Source organism: Oryctolagus cuniculus, chromosome 1 (genome assembly GCF_964237555.1).
Source record: "Oryctolagus cuniculus chromosome 1, mOryCun1.1, whole genome shotgun sequence".
In the NCBI taxonomy this organism is placed as follows: Eukaryota; Metazoa; Chordata; class Mammalia; order Lagomorpha; family Leporidae; genus Oryctolagus; species Oryctolagus cuniculus.
The window spans coordinates 60,566,159-60,586,728 of NC_091432.1; the positions used below are offsets into that span (position 1 = coordinate 60,566,159).

Below are 20,570 nucleotides of genomic sequence, written 5' to 3' on the forward strand. Positions count from 1 at the left end.
CCAATAGTCATCACTTGCCATGCCAGTTCCTTGAAATGTTACTGCCCATGACGCATGACCTGTACACTTTGTACAACAGAAGCTAAAAGATGTAGACATCACAATTTAACAGCTGTTTCAAAAACAGAAAGCAAAAATTCAGTTGCCAACTCTTAGAGGGTTTTACACATTATTAAGTAACCTATTATTGTTCCATGGCCTGAATTTAGTATTCTATCTTATTTACATGGCCTGAATTTTATTTCTTACTTGAGAAAACAAACTTCATTTCTAAACACTTATTTATTTTTTTGCAGTAGAAACAGTATTCTTTTTGGCAAAAATGTCCTGGGAAAGAAAAACAAATGCCTTTCCAAATAGAGCACAAGTCTTCCTTAAAGGTCAGGGACAATGAGGACAGAGCAGCAGTTTTTAAAATCTCCTAAAAGCTACTGTTACGATGATGATGGCTTTGGCCGTTTTGCAGATGGTCCACCTGAACTAGTCCTGTTATCAATGTCACTGTCATCTTCTGCATCATCTTCATCACCACCATCCGAGGCCTCGTCTCCGGCCGCCGCCACCCGGTCCCGCGTCTCCCGCTGCACCAGCGGGCCCAAGAGCTCGGACACCAGCTCCCTCATCTGGGCCGCGCCCGCCAGCAGGCCCTCGAGGGGGTCGGCGTCACCCGGCAACTCACAAGGCGCCCGCAGCCTCTGCGGCTGCCCGTCAGGCCCCACGTACTCTCCCACCCCCCATTGATTTGATGTTTGTGATCTGCCCAGTTTTCTTAATTGCTGTAGCTACTGCCCCATTTCTGGCCCCCTCTTTCATCTGACTAGTATTTTAATTGCCAATCTGAGCACATCACTTTCCTGATTCAGACCCTTCAGTGTCTCCCCATCACCTTCAGAATGAGGCTGGAGTCTGAATGTTATCTTCAAGACCCTTTGTGAGTTAGTCTCTGCCTATGTTATCTTTTTTATAAATCTTTTTTTAAAAATTTACTTATTTACTTGAAAGTCAGAATTACACAGAGATAAAAGGAGAGGCAGAGAGAGAGAGAGAGAGAGAGAGAAAGGGGGGGGGTCTTTCATCCACTGGTTCACTCCCCAGTTGGCCGCAACAGCTGGAGCTGAGCTAATCTGAAGCCAGGAGCTTTTTCCGGGTCTCCCACATGGGTGCAGGGGCCCAAGGACTTGGGCCATCTTCTACTACTTTCCCAGGCCATAACAGAGAGCTGGATAGGAAGTGGAGCAGCCAGGACTTGAACTGGTGCCCATGTGGGATGCCAGCACTGCAGGCAGCTGCTTTACCAGCTGCCTGTAACCTTATCTTTTACCACTTCTCCTCATGCTACTGTGGCATCACATTGAACTAATACTCTGTTGTCATTCTACCACTCTGTAGAACTCAGCAAGGCACACCTGTTACAGGGCCAGGCACTTCTCTTTCTTGGTTTGGAGCTCATTTGCACACCTGTAAGTGCACCTGCACTGGTTGTGCTTATCTGTGGTTACTCTCCCCACCTTATTCCAGTCAACTCTAGCTCCTCTGCAGAAGGACTGTTTTACTCATTTCTGTATGTCCCACACCAAAGACTGTCACTGGCACACAACAGACCCTCATAGGCTCTGGGGAGAGTTACCTGCAGCAGGACAGCAGAGTATCATAGAAGAAGGGAAATGAGAATCAGGAGGGAGTGACCATGATGGGGAGAATAGTCCCTTTCCCCTTCATTCACCCACTGCCACATAAAAGCATTTTTGAATACTTCCTATGTTCTAGACTATTTAGGTCTTGCAAACAGCAAGATGAAGTAATCCTTGTATTCAAAGAGTTGAGAGTTTTCAGAAGGAGATAAAAACATTAATAATTAGAATTAATGATGTAAATGCTACAATAGTTCTATGCAAGTTATTTTGAAAGCAAAGACTTGGCCAATCCAAAGGAGGAAAAGTGGGGGATATTTAAGGAAATAGTGGAAGAAGTAAATAATGAAATGAACAACAGGAATGGTCAGGGGTAGTCAAACTCAGTAGTTCATAGTTTGGATTCTCAGTTACATCATCTATAAAAGGAAATAATGCTAGCCCCCAAAGGAATGTTCAAGGTTAAGTGACATAAGTAGAGTGCCCAATACAGTGCCTGGGACATAGCTTCTGCTCCATAAATTTCAAGTATATTCATTCACTCAAAAAATATTTACCAAGCTCTTTGTGTAAGACAGGCACTATTTAAAAAGCTGAGGATATGGTGGCAACATAAGAAAGGCAAGATTCCTGCTTTTACAGAGCTAAATTCTAGTAGGAGGAGGTGGGTAACAAGTTCACATACAAGCCAAATACACGTAGGAATGAGAAAGGCCTTCTCATTATGAGCTCTGGAGAAAGCAGGTTAACAGTACAAACAATGGCTGCGGTGTGAGTGAGGTGAAAACACTGGGATTAACGGTGGAACTAGAGTTACATGCATGGGGTACACCTTGATACTCCAGTTCAAATAGTGTCACATATTTTATTTTCATGGATTCAACTAGGAGAGTTTACTCCCACACCTGTCACTATTGGTGGAAAGTCTATTATTAGTTATTTTAGTTACCCTCCCCTTTCCTAGATTGCAAACTTCTACCAGATTGTAAAGCTCACCATCTCCTGTTTCCCAGGCTTCGCATGTCTCTGCTGCTATTGCTCCAGATGACCACACGATGTCACTGTCGGGCCTGTTCCTAGTTGATGCCGCATCTAACTGGGGGAAGTCAGCCTGTCCAGCAGTGTGTGGGGATGGAGGGTGGAGAGTAAAGGGGAGTGAAGGTAGAGAGGTTGTGAGGCACAGGAGATCTTCCCTGGAGGGCAGTGCTGACGTCACTGCGTTTCATCTGGAGGAAATTCAGGGCTCCTCCTGCAGGCTCGCAAGCCTCAGTGCTCAGACTGCCATTTTCCCTCATTTTCCCTTCAAGATTCTGTATCCCAGAGGGGCTGGCGAGAGCAGGCTCAGTTCCATATCCTCAAGAATTTGTTTTTCTAATTCCCTGGGAATCTACCTCTTTCAACCTACAAACAAAGTTAAGAGCCCAGCTGCACATTTCCCACATAAAACGTCCTGGCTCCTAGCCCCTAGAAACCCAAGGACTTGGCAAACTAACGAGGAAAAAGAGAATGTTATTCTTTTTACCTTCCTGATTGTCTATAGCAGCAAATACTAAATCAAGTTAAAACACAATTGGTTCAATTCTTAATAGCTCATTTTGTTACATTATGTTCTCCGTTGTCACTGCTGTGGTTATTATTATTAATATGATTATAAATTAAGGGGAGTAGAGACACTGACACAAAGTACCAGCTTGTCCTCCAGCACATGTGAATTCAGCTGCTTTAACAGGTGGAAGGTACACTGATAGGTCACTGAAATTCAGAGCTGGTTCTTAGCTCTTCAGGCCAGAAGGGAAAATTTATTACAGGTTTCAGCCTGATTAGGCTGATCTGCAATAACCAAACTCAGAAAATGCTGATTAATCTGGGTGCTGGCTTCACTGATTTCCCTAAGTTCACTGGCAAGTGACTGGAATAATCAAGCTAGCTAGTTGCAGCAATTTTCATCCTGCAACAAGGTCTATGTTGGAAGCCAATGTAAGATCTTAAAATATATGGAAATATACAAAGGGCAGGATCACCTAAACTGGTATGGACATTTTCTGTTGTGATAGTCCTCCTATGTAGGTAAAAATGTATCCATTCCTGGTAAGAATATTTTCCCTTGTTCAGCACTGGAGATGCCTTTGCCTTTGCCTTTCCTTGTTGTGAGTGCAGGAGTCATGTAAGCTCAGCATTGAAGACAATTCACAAGCCATATAGTCAATCCCCTCTCCAATGATAAAATGACCTCTACCATCTTGCTGCCTATCAGCTGATTTGTACCTTAAAAAGTCCAGTAACAAGGAACTCACCACCTCTCAGGTAACTCCATTTTGGGATAACTTAGAGTAATAGAAAACTTTTCTTTACACTGAAATTAAAAGCTGTCCCTATATGTGCCTCCGGCAATGTCTATCCAATAAGACTCCTTTGTTTTTAGATTTATTTATTTATTTGAAAGTCAGAGTTACACACAGAAAGGAGAGGCAGAGAGAGAGAGAGAGAGAGAATGTCTTCTATCCACGGTTCACTCCCCAGATGGCTGCAATGGCTGGAACTGAGCCAATCTGAAGCCAAGAGCCAGGAGCTTCTTCCCAGTCCCCCACATGGGTGCAGGGGCCCAAGCACTTGGGCCATCTTCTGCTGCTTTCCCAGGCCATAGCAGAGAGCTGGATCAGAAGTGGAGCAGCTGGCACTCAAACCGGTGCCCATAAGGGATGCTGGCACTGCAGGCGGCAGTTTTACCCACTATGTCACAGGGCTGTCCCCAAGATTCCTTCATTTCTATGGCATATTTGTCCTTGGAGTTTAACTCCAGCAGGGCCCACAGGATTGACTCTTGTGGGATTTCTCCTATATTCTCTTATTTAGACCAAATATTACTGATTTGTACAGCTATTCTTTGTGATATGTTCCTTTATGCGTTGGCCGTTCTTTTGTGAATTATTTTGGTTTACTTGTATCTGTTTTAAATAGTGAAGTATTGAGGTCATGGAAAAAGCATGACTTCCAGAGTCAGAGACATCTATCTGAACTTGGTTACTGCTGAATTACAATTCCTTTTTCCCAACACTATTACAAGAATTAAATAAGATTGTTCATTTACTCATTCATTCATTTGATATATGTTGTTCTAGGTGATGGAAGTAGATGGTGTATTATAAAGATAAGGATACTACCCTTACGGAATCATGTTAAACTGGAAGCTTTTAATAGAGCGTCAGATAAGTGCTTCGATGGGAGACGTCTAAGATGCTATAGAAATATAAAAAAGGGGCCTCTAGCCCAGCAGGCGTGGCAGCAGTTAACAGAGGTCTCCTGAGCAGAAATAACCTTCCTTTTAACTGGATTTTCTCTTTCATGTATTTTCTTATCATGTTATTTCCTTTTTTAAAAAAGATTTATTTATTTGAAAGTCATTGTTACAGAAAGAAAGGCAGACACACACACACACACACACACACACACACACAGAAGTCTTCCATCTGCTGATTAACTCCTTCAAGTGGCTGCAGTGGCCAGGGCTGAGCCAGGCTGGAGCCAGGAGCTTCATCCAGGTCTCCCACACGGGAGGCAGGGGCCCAAGCACTTGGGCCATCTTATGTCACTTTCCCAGGTGCATTAGTTGGGAATTGGGTCAGAAGTGGAACAGCTGGGATATGAAACCATGCTAACCTGGGAAGCTGGCGTTGCAGGTGACGACTTTGCTATGCCACAATGCTTGCCCCTTGTTATTCCTTTTTATGCAAATTTCCCAAATGACTGTTGAAAGTGACCCAAGGTATTAGAAAACTACTTATCTGAGTATCCCATTGGCATATTCAATCAGACATATATAAAACTGACCCATCTTTCCTCAAAAGTCAAGATTCTCTTCTATATTTACCTTATAAAGCGTTATAACCAAAAACACGACCCTGCACTGGCACCCCTGTCCTAAACCCCATCTCCAATGAATCATCAAGTCCTGTAGATTCTTTATTAATGACTTCTGTGATTTTTTCTCTCATAAATAACTCCAATAAATTCGGGGCCACTATGGGTACCTGGGAAGAAAGGCTGTGCCCTGGAAGACAGAGCTGAGAAATGGAGAGAAGTTGAGCCTCAGGCCTTACTTGTTGGTAAAACGGAGCAAACGATACTCTCTACCTTGTAGGTTTGTTGTGAGTTCAATGAGTGAATCTGTGTAAATTGCTCGGAACTGTGCCAGAAAAGTGAGAGCTTAATGTTTGTTACTTTGTTGCAATCATTTGATACCTAAATTAAGTCATGCAGAAAATCAGTTCTTACCACAGATATTTTTACTAGATAAGCAAAAAAAGTGTGTTTTGCCTAGACCTAGTTCTAAGTTTTTTAAGTATTTGTTTTTTTTTCTCTGCAACTGAGAGTTCCAATAGATATAGCCCCACTGACACCCCCCAAAAAAACATTGAAAGCAAGGACAGCATCTTACTTAACTTTGTATTCCAGCACCTAACAGTGTTGCACAGAGTAGGCACTTACTGAATATTTGAAAGGTAAGTGCTTATACTTGTGAGGTGCTAGGAACACAAGGGTGAACAAGAACCTATTTTTTTTTTTAATTTGGAGAGAATCTTCCATTTGCTGGTTCACTCTCCAAATTCCTGTAGCAGCCAGAGCTGGGCTAGGCTGAAGCCAGGAGGCCAGAACTCAATCTGGAACCAGACATGTTAAGCAATGACTTAACCGCTGCAACAAATGAAATAGACTTTATGGATTTCTGTAGACCTAGACTTCTATACAGAATGAAGACAGAGTAGTTCAATGTTGAACCAACTTGATTTGCACAATTCTTTTTATTTCACATAAAGTCATGGACTAGACTACACTGTAGTAATGTGCATTATTAAACATCATAACATTATTCTTATTTCTTTTATTTTTTAAAAAGATTTATTTATTTTTATTTGAAAGTCAGAGTTACACAGAGAGAAGAAGCAGAGAGAGAGAGAGAAAGAGAGAGAGAGAGAGAGGTCTTCCATCCAATTGTTCACTCCCTAATTGGCTTTAGCAGCTGGAGCTGCGCCGATCCGAAGCCAGGAGCCAGGAGCTTCTTCCGGTTCTCCCACGTGGGTACAGGGGCCCAAGGACTTGGACCATCTTATACTGCTATCCCAGGCCATAGCAGGGAGCTGGATTGGAAGGGGAACAGCCGGAACTAGAACCGGCTCCCATATGGGATGCCGGTGCTTCAGGCCATGGCGTCAACCCACTGTGCCGGCCCCTATTCTTATTTCAATAGTTAAAATTAATTAATTTGAGAGGCAGACAAAGAGGACTTCTATCCACTGATTTACCCCCAAAATGCTGTTAGTGGTTGGAACTAGGCTGAGTTGAAGCCAGGGACCAGAAACTCAAAACAGGTATCTAATGTGTGTGGCAGCAATCCAATTACTTGAGCCATCACTCGCTGCTCCTAGGGTATGAATTGGTAGGAAACCAAAATCCTGAGAGCGTCCTAGACTCCAACCAATGGGCTTCTTAACTCCTAGGTTAAACACCTCCACCAGCATTATTATTTTTAATAGAAGGGATTATTTTTATGACATAATCATTTCTTGCATTTTTTACATATCTACATACCTGTCTTATTCTTTATTTCTTTATCTGTGTTTTCAAACTATCCACCAATCTTAGCTTCATTTTTACATATCTCCACATCTGTCTAGACAAATAGGTTTTAATATTCATTTACTTTAAAAACACTAGAAATACATCCTTTTAGGTTTTGCTTACCATTTGAAAATTTTAACATATTTTGACAAACACTTTGAATATACAATTCAAGTAATTTGAACAGTTTTGTAAAAATTATTTGAAAGACATCTTTTGATATATTTTCCACCCCACATTTTAAGAATAATTAGGTACTCATGGCTCTTATTAAACTCAACTTGTACAAATTGTTGACTGGTATTTTTCCTCTGAAACTTAAACTGTTACTTCCTTGTCAATGGGAGTATTTTTGTTTTCTTAAAAATATGTATTTATTTGTTTATTTATTTAAAAGGTAGTTACAGAGACAGAGGGAAGAGAGGAGGAGAGAGATCTTCCATCTGCTGGTTTACTCCACAACAGCCAGGGCTGGGCCAGGCCAAAGCCAGGAACTCATAGCTTCTTCTGGGTCTCCCACGTGGGTGCAGGGGCCCAAGCACTTAGGCCATCTTCCACCACCTTCCCAAGCCATTAGTAGGGAGTTTGATCAGAAGAGGAGCAGCCTAGGACTTGAACTGGCACCCGTGTGGGATGCCGGCACTGCAGGCAGTGGCTTTACCTGCTACGCCAGCGCGCTGGCCCTGGGAGCTCTTTCCAAGATGATTTCTGCCATGGTTGAATATGCTCTCCAAATTTATGTGCTTGAAACTTAGTCCCCAGGGCAACAGTGTTGGGAGATGAGGTCTAATGGTTGGTGTTTGATGGAACAAGGACATAAGCCTCAGCCACTCTCCCTCATTGCCCAAAGGAGAAAAACTTTGGAATGCATTCCTTGCCCTTGAATGTCAACTGGGTCTCACACCCTACTTCTTCATATCCCACACCCCCCAGCCACCTGAAAGACCAGTTGCTCTGAAGATCTGAAAGACCAGTTCTAGAAATTCCCCTCTGCCTGCTGCCCTCTACCCCACACCCATCCCCAGCCCTCCTAAAATATAAAAAGGCCGGGCCTCTGGGGGTTGGGGCCTTCTGCCATGTGTTCCATCATGGGCACACAGGCAGTTGGTCTATGGATTTATTTTCTCTGAATAAATTCAGTCTGGCTATAAATTCATACACTGCCTCCTCTCTATTCTGCACCTCTTTTCCTAATATTTGGTGCCCTGTGTGAGGAGGCACCAATCTGCAACTCTTTTTCTAATAGTGCTCAGGTTATGCAGGTGGGGCCATCATGCACAGATTAATGCTATTATGAAAAGGGCTGTGTGGAGTGAGTTTGCCCTTTTCCATCTCCCAGCATGTGAGAACACAGCAAGAAGACTCCCACTAGATGCTGGTGGCTTCATCTTGGATTTCCCAGGCTCTAGAACTGTGAGGAAGAAACTTCTGTTCTTTATAAACTGTCCAGTCTCAGGTATTCAGTTGTAGCAGGAAGAACAGACTATTTTTCCCTTAATATTTGAGTCATCTACGAAAGTACTATTGTTTTCTTGAAAAGTAGTATATTCCAGGCATATCTTGGTTTCTTTCTTCCCATATGTGGCTCAGTTATACCCTGGTTTCTTCTGTTTGCAATTCAGCATGAGAGGCCAAGTCTAAGCAGCCAATAGATTGTCTCCCATGATTCCTGGCTGAAGACAGAATAGCACCAAAGGCTTGAGTGTTTTTGTGACAGTGAAAATCTTATGAAGTCATAAGCTAATTCTGATGATTTTAAGTGCAAATTTCTTTTTTTTATTTTAACCCTTTCAATTTAATTTTCTTTTTTCAGAGAAACTGGTTTTCACTCTAATATAATATCCCTTCACAAACTTTACTAAGTCGATGTTATATTTTCTAAGATCAAAAACATTTGCTTGTTATACTCCTGTTTAAAACATCAGAAACCTGATTTTTTTAAAACACAATTTCACTTTAAGCATATTGTAAAAATATACTCACTTTGAGGTTTAGGAAGAACTGATAGACTCTATACTAGTGAGAACACATGAGTGGAGCAAATGTGGGCACACTAAAATAAGAATGTGCACCATTTTTCCTCTTTCTCCAAGAAACTCAAAATTAAAATTAATTTTGTAGCATATAGATCCAAACAAGATGTCAGGATCATCAAAACATAACATAAACTGTCTGAAAATTCAAGGAAAATAATTTCTTTTTCAAGGGAACACTGAATTACATAAAGTGGAACTCCCAGTTTTTCAGAGTGTTCTCATACCATTAATAGAGAATAGTAATAAACTGATCACATAGGCTGCACATACTAATGGAGTTTTTTGGAAAACTCTCCAGCTCTTACAATTTTGGGGGGTTTCAAATATAGACTTAGCTTTTGCTTTGAGTGACAACTTGAACTTGTTTATTTTCACACAGACATACACCCAGAGGGAGATGAATAGATTCTTTTTTAAAGATTTATTTATTATGGCCGGCTTCATGGCTCACTTGGCTAATCCTCTGCCTGTGGCGCAGGCACCCTGGGTACTAGCCCGGTTGCTCTTCTTCTGGTCCAGCTCTCTGCTGTGGCCCGGGAGGGCAGTGGAAGATGGTTCAAGTGCTTGGGCCCCTGCACCCGCATGGGAGACCAGGAAGAAGCACCTGGCTCTTGGCTTCGGACTGGCTCAGCTCCAGACGTTGCGGCTATCTGGGTCATCCTCCACTGCCCTACCAGGCCACAGCAGAGAACTGGACTGGAAGAGGAGCAACCGGGACTAGTACCTGGCGCCCCAACCGGGACTAGAACCCCAGGGTGCCAGCGTTGCAGGCAGAGGATTAGCCATGTGAGCCACGGCGCCGGCCCATAATTTTCTTGACAGAGAAAATTTACAGAAAAAACCATTCTGAAAAAAATTATGGCTTGAGACATGATTTGACTCTTGGTAGCATTTAACTTTCCCTGAATGGAATCTATCTTACTTTAGTATATTTGAGAATCACAGATCATTCTGGAATAGACAAAGCTAATTATTTTTAAAAAAATGTTTTCAGAGATCACACGTTTAATCACAAATTGAAAGATTTAAAATTTCTCACTTTCCCACAAATACAAATTGCACATTCTTCCTGATCAAAACATGGTTTTCAAAAGAAGTTTAGAAGTTTCTCATATTTATGAATGAAAGTTTCATGCTCCCAATTAATTATTTTTAAGCATTTGCTAACAAGGCATCTATTCCAGCTGACATATTTTGGAAATGCTGTCACATAATTTCAAGGACAAAATCCACTCCCTTCCTACTTCTCTGCTCACCACTCCCCTCCCCCACCCTCAGAAGACATTCCTTTTCTTCTCAATGGGAAGATAAAAGACAGAACAATTCAGAATTGAAAACACTAATTGATAAGCATCACAGGCATGAGTACATACAATCTCAATGTTTAAGCATTTTTCTAGTATTTTTTCCCTCCATTCCCTTGAGATAGTCAATAAATTTGAGAATTTATTTCTACTGCCTACCCTCGCTCACATCCAAAACCTTGACTTCTGTTCAGTTTCCTTTGTTAAATGAAGATTCTCCATGAGTCCATGATTTCAGATACTCTTCTTTTTTTTTCTCTCTCAGAAAGTTTTAATATACTTTGTTTACTTGAAAGGCAGAGAGACACAGAGAGAGAGAGAGAGAGAGGGAGAGAGAGAAAGAGTGACAGACAGACAGATAGACATTTCCCATCTGCTGGTTCGCTCTTCAGATGCCCACAATAGCTAGGGCTGGGTCAAGTCCAAGTCAGGAGACAGGAATTTAATCTGGATTCCATGTGGATGATACTTCTTCTCAGGGAATCAGGAGCCGAACTGGGACTTGAGCCCAGGCACTCTGAGGAGATGCAGGTGTCCCAAGTGGTATCTTAATGATTGTGCCAAACACTTGCCTTGCGTCCTCTTTATTTATTTATTTTTTTTATTTGACAGGTAGAATTATAGACAGTGAGAGAAAGACAGAGAGAAAGGTCTTCCTTCCGTTGGTTCACCCCCCAAGTGGCTGCTACAGCCGGCGCTGCGCCAATCCGAAGCCAGGAGCCAGGTGCTTCCTCCTGGTCTCCCATGCGGGTGCAGGGCCCAAGCACTTGGGCCATCCTCCACTGCCTTCCTCGGGCCGCAGCAGAGAGCTGGACTTGAAGAGGAGCAATCGGGACTAGAACCCGGTGCCCATATGAGATGCCGGTGCTGCAGGTGGAGGATTAACCAAGTGAGCCACGGCGCTGGCAGGGTCCTCTCTATTTAAAGTTGGCACATGGAGGGACATTTTACATAAAATTAGAATTATTACTACTTTAATTTGAAAGGATTTTCTTTAAAATTTGCAGAATATTATGTGGATCTGAGGTTCTTTTTTTTTTTTTTAAAGATTTATTTATGTATTTGAAAGTCAGAGTTACACAGAGAGGAGAGGCAGAGAGAGAGAGGTCTTCCATCAGCTGGTTCACTCTCCAGATGGTCTCAATGGCCAGGGCTGCGCCGATCTGAAGCCAGGAGCCATGAGCTTCTTCCAGGTCACCCTCGTGGGTGCAGGGGCCCAAGGATTTGGGCCATGTACTGCTTTCCCAGGCCACAACAAAAAGCTGGATAGGAAGTGGAACAGCCGGTCCTGGTGTCCATATGGGATGTCAGCACTTCAGGCCAGGGCGTTAACCCCACTGCGCCACAGCGCCAGACCTGGTTCTGAGGTTCTTGAAGTGTTTAAGAATACTCAGTGAGACCGAAGAGTAGAGGCTAAGGAAAACCTGTTTTTTTTTTTTTTTTTTTTTTTTTAAGTCAGATTTTCATCACCACAACAACATGCCTGAGAGAAGATAACCTCATAAAGCAAAAAGGTTTATTTTGTTCATAGTTTTGTAGATTCGCAGTCCAAGATTGAACAGACCCCATTGGTGCAGCTGTCTAGTGAGGCTGGAGGATGGCAGTGCCTGAGTGTGCACAGAGGAGCACATGCTGAACTGGGAGACAGAGAAAATGGCTGGGTCAGGCTCAGACTTTTATAACTGATCTGCAAGAGTCACCTATTGACAGCATGCCCCCATGATCTAAGGATCTCTGACTAGACCCACCTCCTGAACACCATAAGTTTCTACCCTCTCAGCACCATTAATTTATGACTTTGGGGATTAAATGTCTGTATGGGTTCAGGAACCATATGCTATTCAAATCACAGCAACCTTAATGGTATCGATTAGAGAAAAACTTTAAAAAAACCGCAAGCCAACTGGTAACCACACAGGAAAAAAGATTTTGGCATGGGGAACTTGCTAATCCCCAGATGATGGTATAGACTCAACACAGGGCATGGTGAAAACTGTGGTAGACATTTCTAGAGGGGTAGAAAACTTTTCTCTACCACAAAACAGCCTTCTGTCATTTCAATGAAGAAGTGAACTGCCTGTAACTCATACTGATAGATAAGACCTTCCATATGTCTAGACAAGGATTTCTGCTATAATACTATTATTAATTATTATTCTGGGAGTTTTTAGCCAGTGTAATAAGAAAAAATTTATAACTTTTAAATATGTGAAAATGTTTCTATATTATTAACTTAGAGAGCAAAGTAGAACCATATGAGTTGTGTGATCCCATTAAATATATACTATATCTAATGAAAAATATATATGCATAGAAAAATATTATTTTTGGTGGTGGAGCTAGGAAAGATAAACTTATTTTAATTTTAAAGTTTTCTGTTCTTTCCAATTGTTTCACTTCTGATTATATATTGATTTTGTTAATAAAAAGGGAAAAATTGCCTAAACCTAAGTAAGAAGTCCTCAGGTTATAAACAAAATAGCTCTCTTTTTCTGACTTTGAAAACCATATAAATGTTTCATACACTCATTGTTAAAATAAGACTCTTTCTTAACCAGACTGTATATATGGCAGAAGTTTTTAATTAATAATTATATCTTTTTTATCACATAAATTTTGTCTTTCATTCTCTTCTTTTTCTCTTACAATCATATGTAGGCATGACCACCTAAAAATTTTATTATAAGGAATTAGACAATCAGCATAGGCAATAATATCACTTGGAAAATATCCACAATAATGGTGATAAAAATGGTTAAAATAATTTTAATTGTATGACAAAAATTCTCAAAATATGGTCATTATATAAAAAAACTAAATTATTTACACACTATGATTCCAGCTTTTTATTTATTTATTTTTTAATGATTTATTTATTTATTTGAGAGGCAGAGTTACATATAGAGAGAGGGAGAGACAGAGAGAGAGATCTTCCATTTCCTGGTTCACTCCCCAAGTGGCCACAACTGCCAGAGTTGGGCCAATCTGAAGTCAGGAGCCAGGAGTTTCTTCTGAGTCTCCCAAGTGGGTGCAGGGGCCCAAGCACTTAAGTATTTTTCCACTGCTTTCCCAGCCATAGCAGAGAACTGGATCAGAAGAGGAACAGCTGGGTGGGACTTGAACCAGCGCCCATGTGGGATCCTTGCACTGCAGGCGGAGGCTTCGCCTACCACGCCATAGCATTGGCCCCTCCAGTTATGTTTTAAAATTAAAATGTGAAAAAAAAATTAAAATGTGCATAAGAAGAAGATGACTAGATCCAGTTGTCAACAGTGATACAAGTCACAACCTTTCCTCTTTATGCTATTTTTCATAGTTTCTAAACTAAGTTATGTTTACAGTGAGTACATATAACTTTTATAAACAAGAAAAAGTAAATATTCAAAAAATGTTAAGTAACACTAAAAATGGATTTGAATAAACAAAAGCTGTCAGATATGAAAATGACATTTATGGATGTAAGAAGAAGGAAGACTGGGGGAATTCTGTGCTGATGTGGAGAATTCAGAGGAGTTACAGAGACTCAATGTAGTAATAATAATAATAATAGTAATAATAGTAATAATACCTCATCTGATTTATAGAGAACAGGGACTTGGGACTGTGAGTCAGGTGCTTAGATTGTGCTGAGAAGCGAAACCCTAAGTTGCTGCAGTCATTCCCCCTTTGATGGCACTTTAATAATGGAGTACTCCTACATTCCAGCTGGGCAGGCTCATCCGGATCACGTCAGCACATGGAAGAAAATAAAGCTTTAGGCATCTGAGTTACTTGTAGGGAGCTAAAGCTAAATAAAGAGGTGACAGGATGGAGGCAGCACTGATGGCACGAATCCTAAACACTGGTTTTCAAGGCATAAATACTTAGGCCCACAGAATGTCTTCAGACCAGGGGTGTGATTGTGAAGATGGAATCAAAGAACAAGTACTTTCACTGGGAAAAATGAGACACGATGACAACACACTATATATCATCACCAACTTCTTGTTTATTTGGTATACCATTTGGTACATTTGATAACACCAACCTCTTAAATATTCAACATATTGTGTTAAAGCCATAACTTAAAAAGTGAGCTGGACATGGTCCTCTCCATTGCTTTTTTCTTCCTTATTTCTGTTAATGATGTCTCCATTGTTCCAATTCCTAATACTCATTTTGTCTCCTCTGTCTCAGTCATGTCCCTTATGCAACTAGTCAACAAATGTGGAAGAAGCTAGCTATTAAACATTTCTCAAATCCATTTTCTCATTTCAGCTTCATTGCCACTATTCTAGTATAGAATCTCATTGCCTCTCATATGGGGTCCTGAAACTATCTCCTAAATATCCACACTTAATTTGAGTCAAAACACTGTTCTTTATTTTCTCAGACTTGTAACCTTCCATTCTTCCATTCTTAGTCTAAGTAGTGGTCCTGTATGATACCTATTATTTTCTGTTTGCATAATCATTCCATTCTCCACTAAACTGTTAGCTCCTTGAGGGAAGGGATGCATTGAATTTATCTTTCAGAACTTCACCATATACATTTAGAAGTCATGAGGATGCTTGTTTCATTTCACAGTAATGCTTGGTACATAATTATTAATTTTTATTTGATCAAAAAATTTCACAGTGAGTTCTAGGTATATAATTGCTATGTATTAATCCAATTTTTGAAAAATTATTTGAAAGGCAGAGTGACATAGAGACAGGAAGAGAGATCTTCAATCCATAACAGCTACGGCCAGCTGTTTCAGGACAAAGCTAAGAGCCAGGAGCTCAATGCAAGTATTGGGTAGCAGGAATCCAAGTATGTGGGCTTTCGTCTGTGGTCTCCCATCATGCACATTTGCAGGAAGCTGGATTGGAAGTGGAGGCAGGACTTGATCCCAGGCACTCCCATGAGATGCTTAGCTTGCTGTATTATAATGCTCACCCCCTGGTATGTAATTACTAATTTAGTTACTAACAGCTTCCATCTTTTGTCCCCCTACCGCCCCCCCAGAGCCCCTCCCCACCAGGCCAAGATGCTTCTTCCAAAAGTTTGCCTTGGGTAAGAGAAATGGAACTGATAATTCTTTCTGAATCATAAAATCTACCTGGAAAACACCTGGTTTCCTCAAAATCATCAATCAGTGATGGAAATACAATCATGTCCATCAAAAATATACTGAAGTTATCATCCCCTTTTCATGACTGTAGGTCAGTAGATGTTAGTACCTTCATCTCTGATGCACAAGTGGATGTAACTCCTGCACTTTGGTGGACGAAAGTACTTGACTCCACCTAACTCTGGGATAATTGCTGGTACCATCACACAGGATCCTCTGCTAACTTTCTTGGAAGTTATATTCTCTGTCCTCAAACTCCCTTCGACTCTAGCATGACCAGTGCTCCAATATTCTGTTACAGAGTTCAGTCTTCCTATCCTTGCACCAACCAGGACTGGGAGTGAGTGAAATTTTTTTTTTTTTTTTGACAGGCAGAGTGGATAGTGACAGAGAGAGAGATAGAGAGAAAGGTCTTCCTTTTTGCCGTTGGTTCACCCTCCAATGGCTACTGTGGCCAGCGCGCTGCGGCCGGCGCACCATGCTGATCCGATGGCAGGAGCCAGGTACTTATCCTGGTCTCCCATGGGGTGCAGGGCCCAAGCACATGGGCCATCCTCCACTGCCTTCCCGGGCCATGGCAGAGAGCTGGCCTGGAAGAGGGGCAACCGGGACAGAATCCGGTGCCCTGACCGGGACTAGAATCCGGTGTGCCCGCAACGCCAGGCGGAGGATTAGCCTAGTGAGCAGTGGCGCCGGCCTGGAGTGAGTGATTTTAAAGGGACAATCCTAGTGATCTCTTCAGGTCCCTGGAAGCTCAGCTCTTTGAAGCATTCTTATTTCAAAATTAGAGTCTTGTTATAGGATTTATTTTCTGCCCTTTTAAAAATTAACTTGCAAACTTTCTGTCAAGGGGAGGGCTCTGTAAGCTTCTGAGAAGATTGAAGGGTCCACAAAGTGCTGATTTAAGGTTTTGTCCCATATACCCAAAAGCGTTTCACCCTGGATCACATATTAGCCACCCCACACTCCACATCTCAGGCAATTAAAATACACAGGATATGTTGGTGCTCATTATCTATCAGAAAGATGCTGTGTTTGTCCTCTGTTCACCTCTGTTCATCCTGGGATCCCTGTTAACACATTCACAGCAAGCTCTGAATTACTGTAATATGCTCAAAATGTGCACTGAGAAAATTCCTGCATATGTCTCAGCTGCTATCCACACCACAAGAATCACATTTTATCTGAGCTCTCTTCAACCTGCCAGGGCTGAATGCCTTATTCAGGGTTCATTTACTCCTGGGCTTTATTTGGGAATCTGAATACTTCCTTTGGCCATCTTCTGGGATGTTCAATTAGAAACAAAATTTATGGAAGTAGGCAGTAGCTACAATGTGATTAATAAGACTCTTGCAGTGATTAATGTTTTCCAGACAGGTTTCTACCTCCCAACACCATTCTTAAGGGCCCAAGGCAACAGCAGGTTTCCACTAAGCACATCAACAATTTCCTATCTCAGATGCCCTCTCTGCTTCTTTCACTGGGTCCTGGCTAAGCTGAACCATTAGCAAACCAGACACGATAAACAGCAACGTGGCTGCCATAATAGGCTATACATGTGGCTGTTTACACAACAATGATGTTTGTGAGAGGCACAACTCTCAAGTGGACATATGACACTGACTTAAAATCCTCCTTGTTATTTTCAAGCTACTGACAAGCCTGGTCAGCTTACACTGGATTGAATGGCCCTTTCAAATTCCTGTTGAGGTAATGATGTTTATCTGCACTGGATATACCCTATGTCTCTTCTCTCTTACTGTATAATCACACTTAAATCACAATCATAGTACGATATATTTTACAAACACTTTTAGTAATAAAAACATCAAATTATTTGAGAGGCAGGAAGACACATACACACAGAGACAGAAGACTTTCATCTGCTAGTCACTCTCCAAACGCTTAGAACAGCTGGGACTGGACCAGGCCAAAGTTGGGATCTAGAAACTCAATCTAGGTCTCTCATGTGGGTGGCAGAAACTCAGCCATTTGAGCTGTCACCTGCTGCTTCCCGAGAGCACATCACCAGGAAGCTGGAATTGGGAGCAGAGCTGGGACTCAAATTCAGATGCTCAAATATGAGTTGCAGGTATCTTAACCAGGGTCTTAACCACTGGGCCAGATGTTATTCCCTCCCATCCTCCCATCCCACCAAAAGTAATATTTAAACTAATTTTAAAAATGTATCTAAAAAATTCACATACATACATATACTCCTATCCATTTGTATCTTGCCCTACCAATCACTTCTTGCAAATAATCTTACATGCCTTTTCTTTTTGCTTTGCCGGTGGCTCTGAGGTTGTATGTTCCTTTGTTGATATGGGGATGGTTTCACAAGTAGTTCCAGTAGGTCTAGGTCATGCTGCTGTGGTGCTTGATAGCAGGGTCCTGGAGGACTACAGCTCTTCCTTCACACTTCCTTGAGTGCTCAAGATGTGCACAGTCTGCAAGCAGCTGCCTAAGACCGGTTCTCAGGTGGTACTTGTCATACAGTGACTTTTTAGCTCATGAATGCTATGTCTTATAGAGGCTGTTAGTGGTATTCTGTTTCCATAAAGAAAGCTGGTGGAATTGAGGTTCTTTTCTTGAGCCAACATGGCTTTAATTAGTTGTAGTTTTTAAAAAGAGTTATGCAATTAGCACTTCCATTTATGATGAGATTTTCTCTTGCAGAGTTTATTCTGAATGACGCAAAGGGTTCTGAGAGTACGGATATTCTGACAGGGAAAAGCATTGTTCAGTTGCACTCTGGTCATGGACTGTGTCCATTATATACCCACAATCATCATGTACACAGTGTCCGTAGCAGCTGGGTCTTCACATAATTTTCTTATTTGGACATCAAGTAAACTGTATCACAACTCTCCGAGTAACCACAGTGGAAACATCTTACTTCCCTTTAGACATTCTGATGAATAAAAGGTAATTACTGTGTCTGTAACTAACTAGACTGTCTGTCTGTTCAATTGAACAGATAATGCCTGCTTGTAAATTCCAGAAACTGGTCTTGGGAATGCCAGCTGAAGTTTCAGAGTAATCTGGCCCTCCCTGGTCAACATGACCAGAAGATTGAATTCATTGTAACAGAATGTAAAGGGATAGTAATAACTAGGGGTACAATGAACACAGACTCCAGGCTGAGTGGGCTTCATTCTAGTTAATGACACACTGAAATCTCTTAACAATATTTCACCCCTTTTAGATCCCAGTCAAATAACATTTTGCAGCTTCTTGGTTGTGGAGAATACTCTTCTATACCCTCTTCATGATAAAGCCAAGACATCAAGCAAGTTTTTCAAAGAACTACATTGACATCTGAGATTGACAAAATATCCTGTTTTTGCACCTGCAACTGGCTTTGACACCTGACTCCTACGTTGCCACTAGTTATGTCCTCAACACCCCAAGTTCCCTTTTGCCCTCCTTAAAAACACCAGACAGCACTGACTGAGTGGGAAAATAGTTCTTAAGACTATTGCTTGGGGCCGGCACTGTGGCGTGGTGGGTGAGGCCGCTGTCTGCCGTGCTGGCATCCATGTGGATGCCTGTTCGAGCCCTGGCTGCTCCACTTTTGATATGGCTCTCTGCTGTGGCCTGGGAGAGCAGTGGAGGATGGCTCAGGTCCTTGGGCCCCTGTACCCATGTGGGAGACCTGGGGGAGGCTCCTGGCTCCTGGCTTTGGGTTGGCCCAGATCCAGCCATTGCAGCTGGTTAAGGAGTAAATTGGTGGATAGAAGGCCCCTCTCTCTGTGCCTCTCCTTTTCTCTCTTTGTGGCTCTGACTTTCAAATAAATAAATAAATCTTAAAAAAAACTACTACTCTGCTATCTTCCTTATTCATTGGTGGATTAAACATTTTTCTTTATCTTTGAACATTGTCCCTGTTATTCTGATTTAGCACTGTTGACAAGGACCAGACTTTCAGTAATATCTGTGCAATGATTGAGAGAAGCTGAAGCTCCTGGGCAATTTTCAAAAGAAAATTTCATAAAAATAGTGAGATATTTGAAAATCCAGTAAAGGGAATCTCTTTTTCCTGTCTGCCATCTGAAGGGGTAAGGCAGATAGAAGAGAACAATAATTTTCAGCATAAAGTTTGTTTGGAAGTACATGGCTTAGATGTATGGCATCGTTAGAATTTCCAGTCCTGAACTACTCCAGGATTTGGCAGGTTTATCCGGTAACAGTCCAACCTGAAAAATGACAAGAGCAAGCAGCAATCATGGCTCCTGCTTCCACAGACAGGCAGATGGCTAATGGGAAAGAATAATGGCAAGGACCACACATGCCAAGTTATCCTGCCCCAAGTCAGCTAACCTCTCAGTGAGTACGGATATTCTGACATGGAAAAGCATTGTTCAGTTGCACTCTGGTCATGGACTGTGTCCATTATATACCCACAATCATCATGTACACAGTGTCCATAGCAGCTGGGTCTTCAGCTCTCAGTGAGGTTAGCTGAGAGGATGAAAAGAGATAGGATTGAGGGTTTAGCGGGAAAAAGTTCTTCTCATTGACACGCTGCACTCCCGGGCCATAGCAGAGAGCTGGCCTGGAAGAGGGGCAACCAGGACAGAATCCGGCGCCCCGACCTGGACTAGAACCCGGTGTGCGGGCGCTGCAGGTGGAGGATTAGCCTATTGAGCCACAGCGCCAGCCAGTCCACTGCTTTTTCTATACAATGATCAATACAGAAGTAACAGCATGTGAATATCAGTACACTGGACTGAGTGTGAATTCTCATAATTCACGTTGAAATTCTAACTCTCTTTCTGTAGGTACTAGGAAGCGGGGTCTTTGGAAGGTGATGAGGTCATGAAGGTGGGACCCTTGTGAATGGGATTAGTGCTGTTACCAAAGACACCCCACAGAGTTCTAGCAC

The 20,570-nt window shown here is 42.0% G+C and overlaps 1 pseudogene; it reads right to left on the bottom strand.

Annotated features, from left to right (window-relative positions):
- Positions 1–281: 281 nt before the first annotated feature.
- LOC138846013 (EKC/KEOPS complex subunit GON7 pseudogene) lies at positions 282–10,809 on the bottom strand (annotated as a pseudogene).
- Between the last annotated feature and the right edge of the window lie 9,761 nt (positions 10,810–20,570).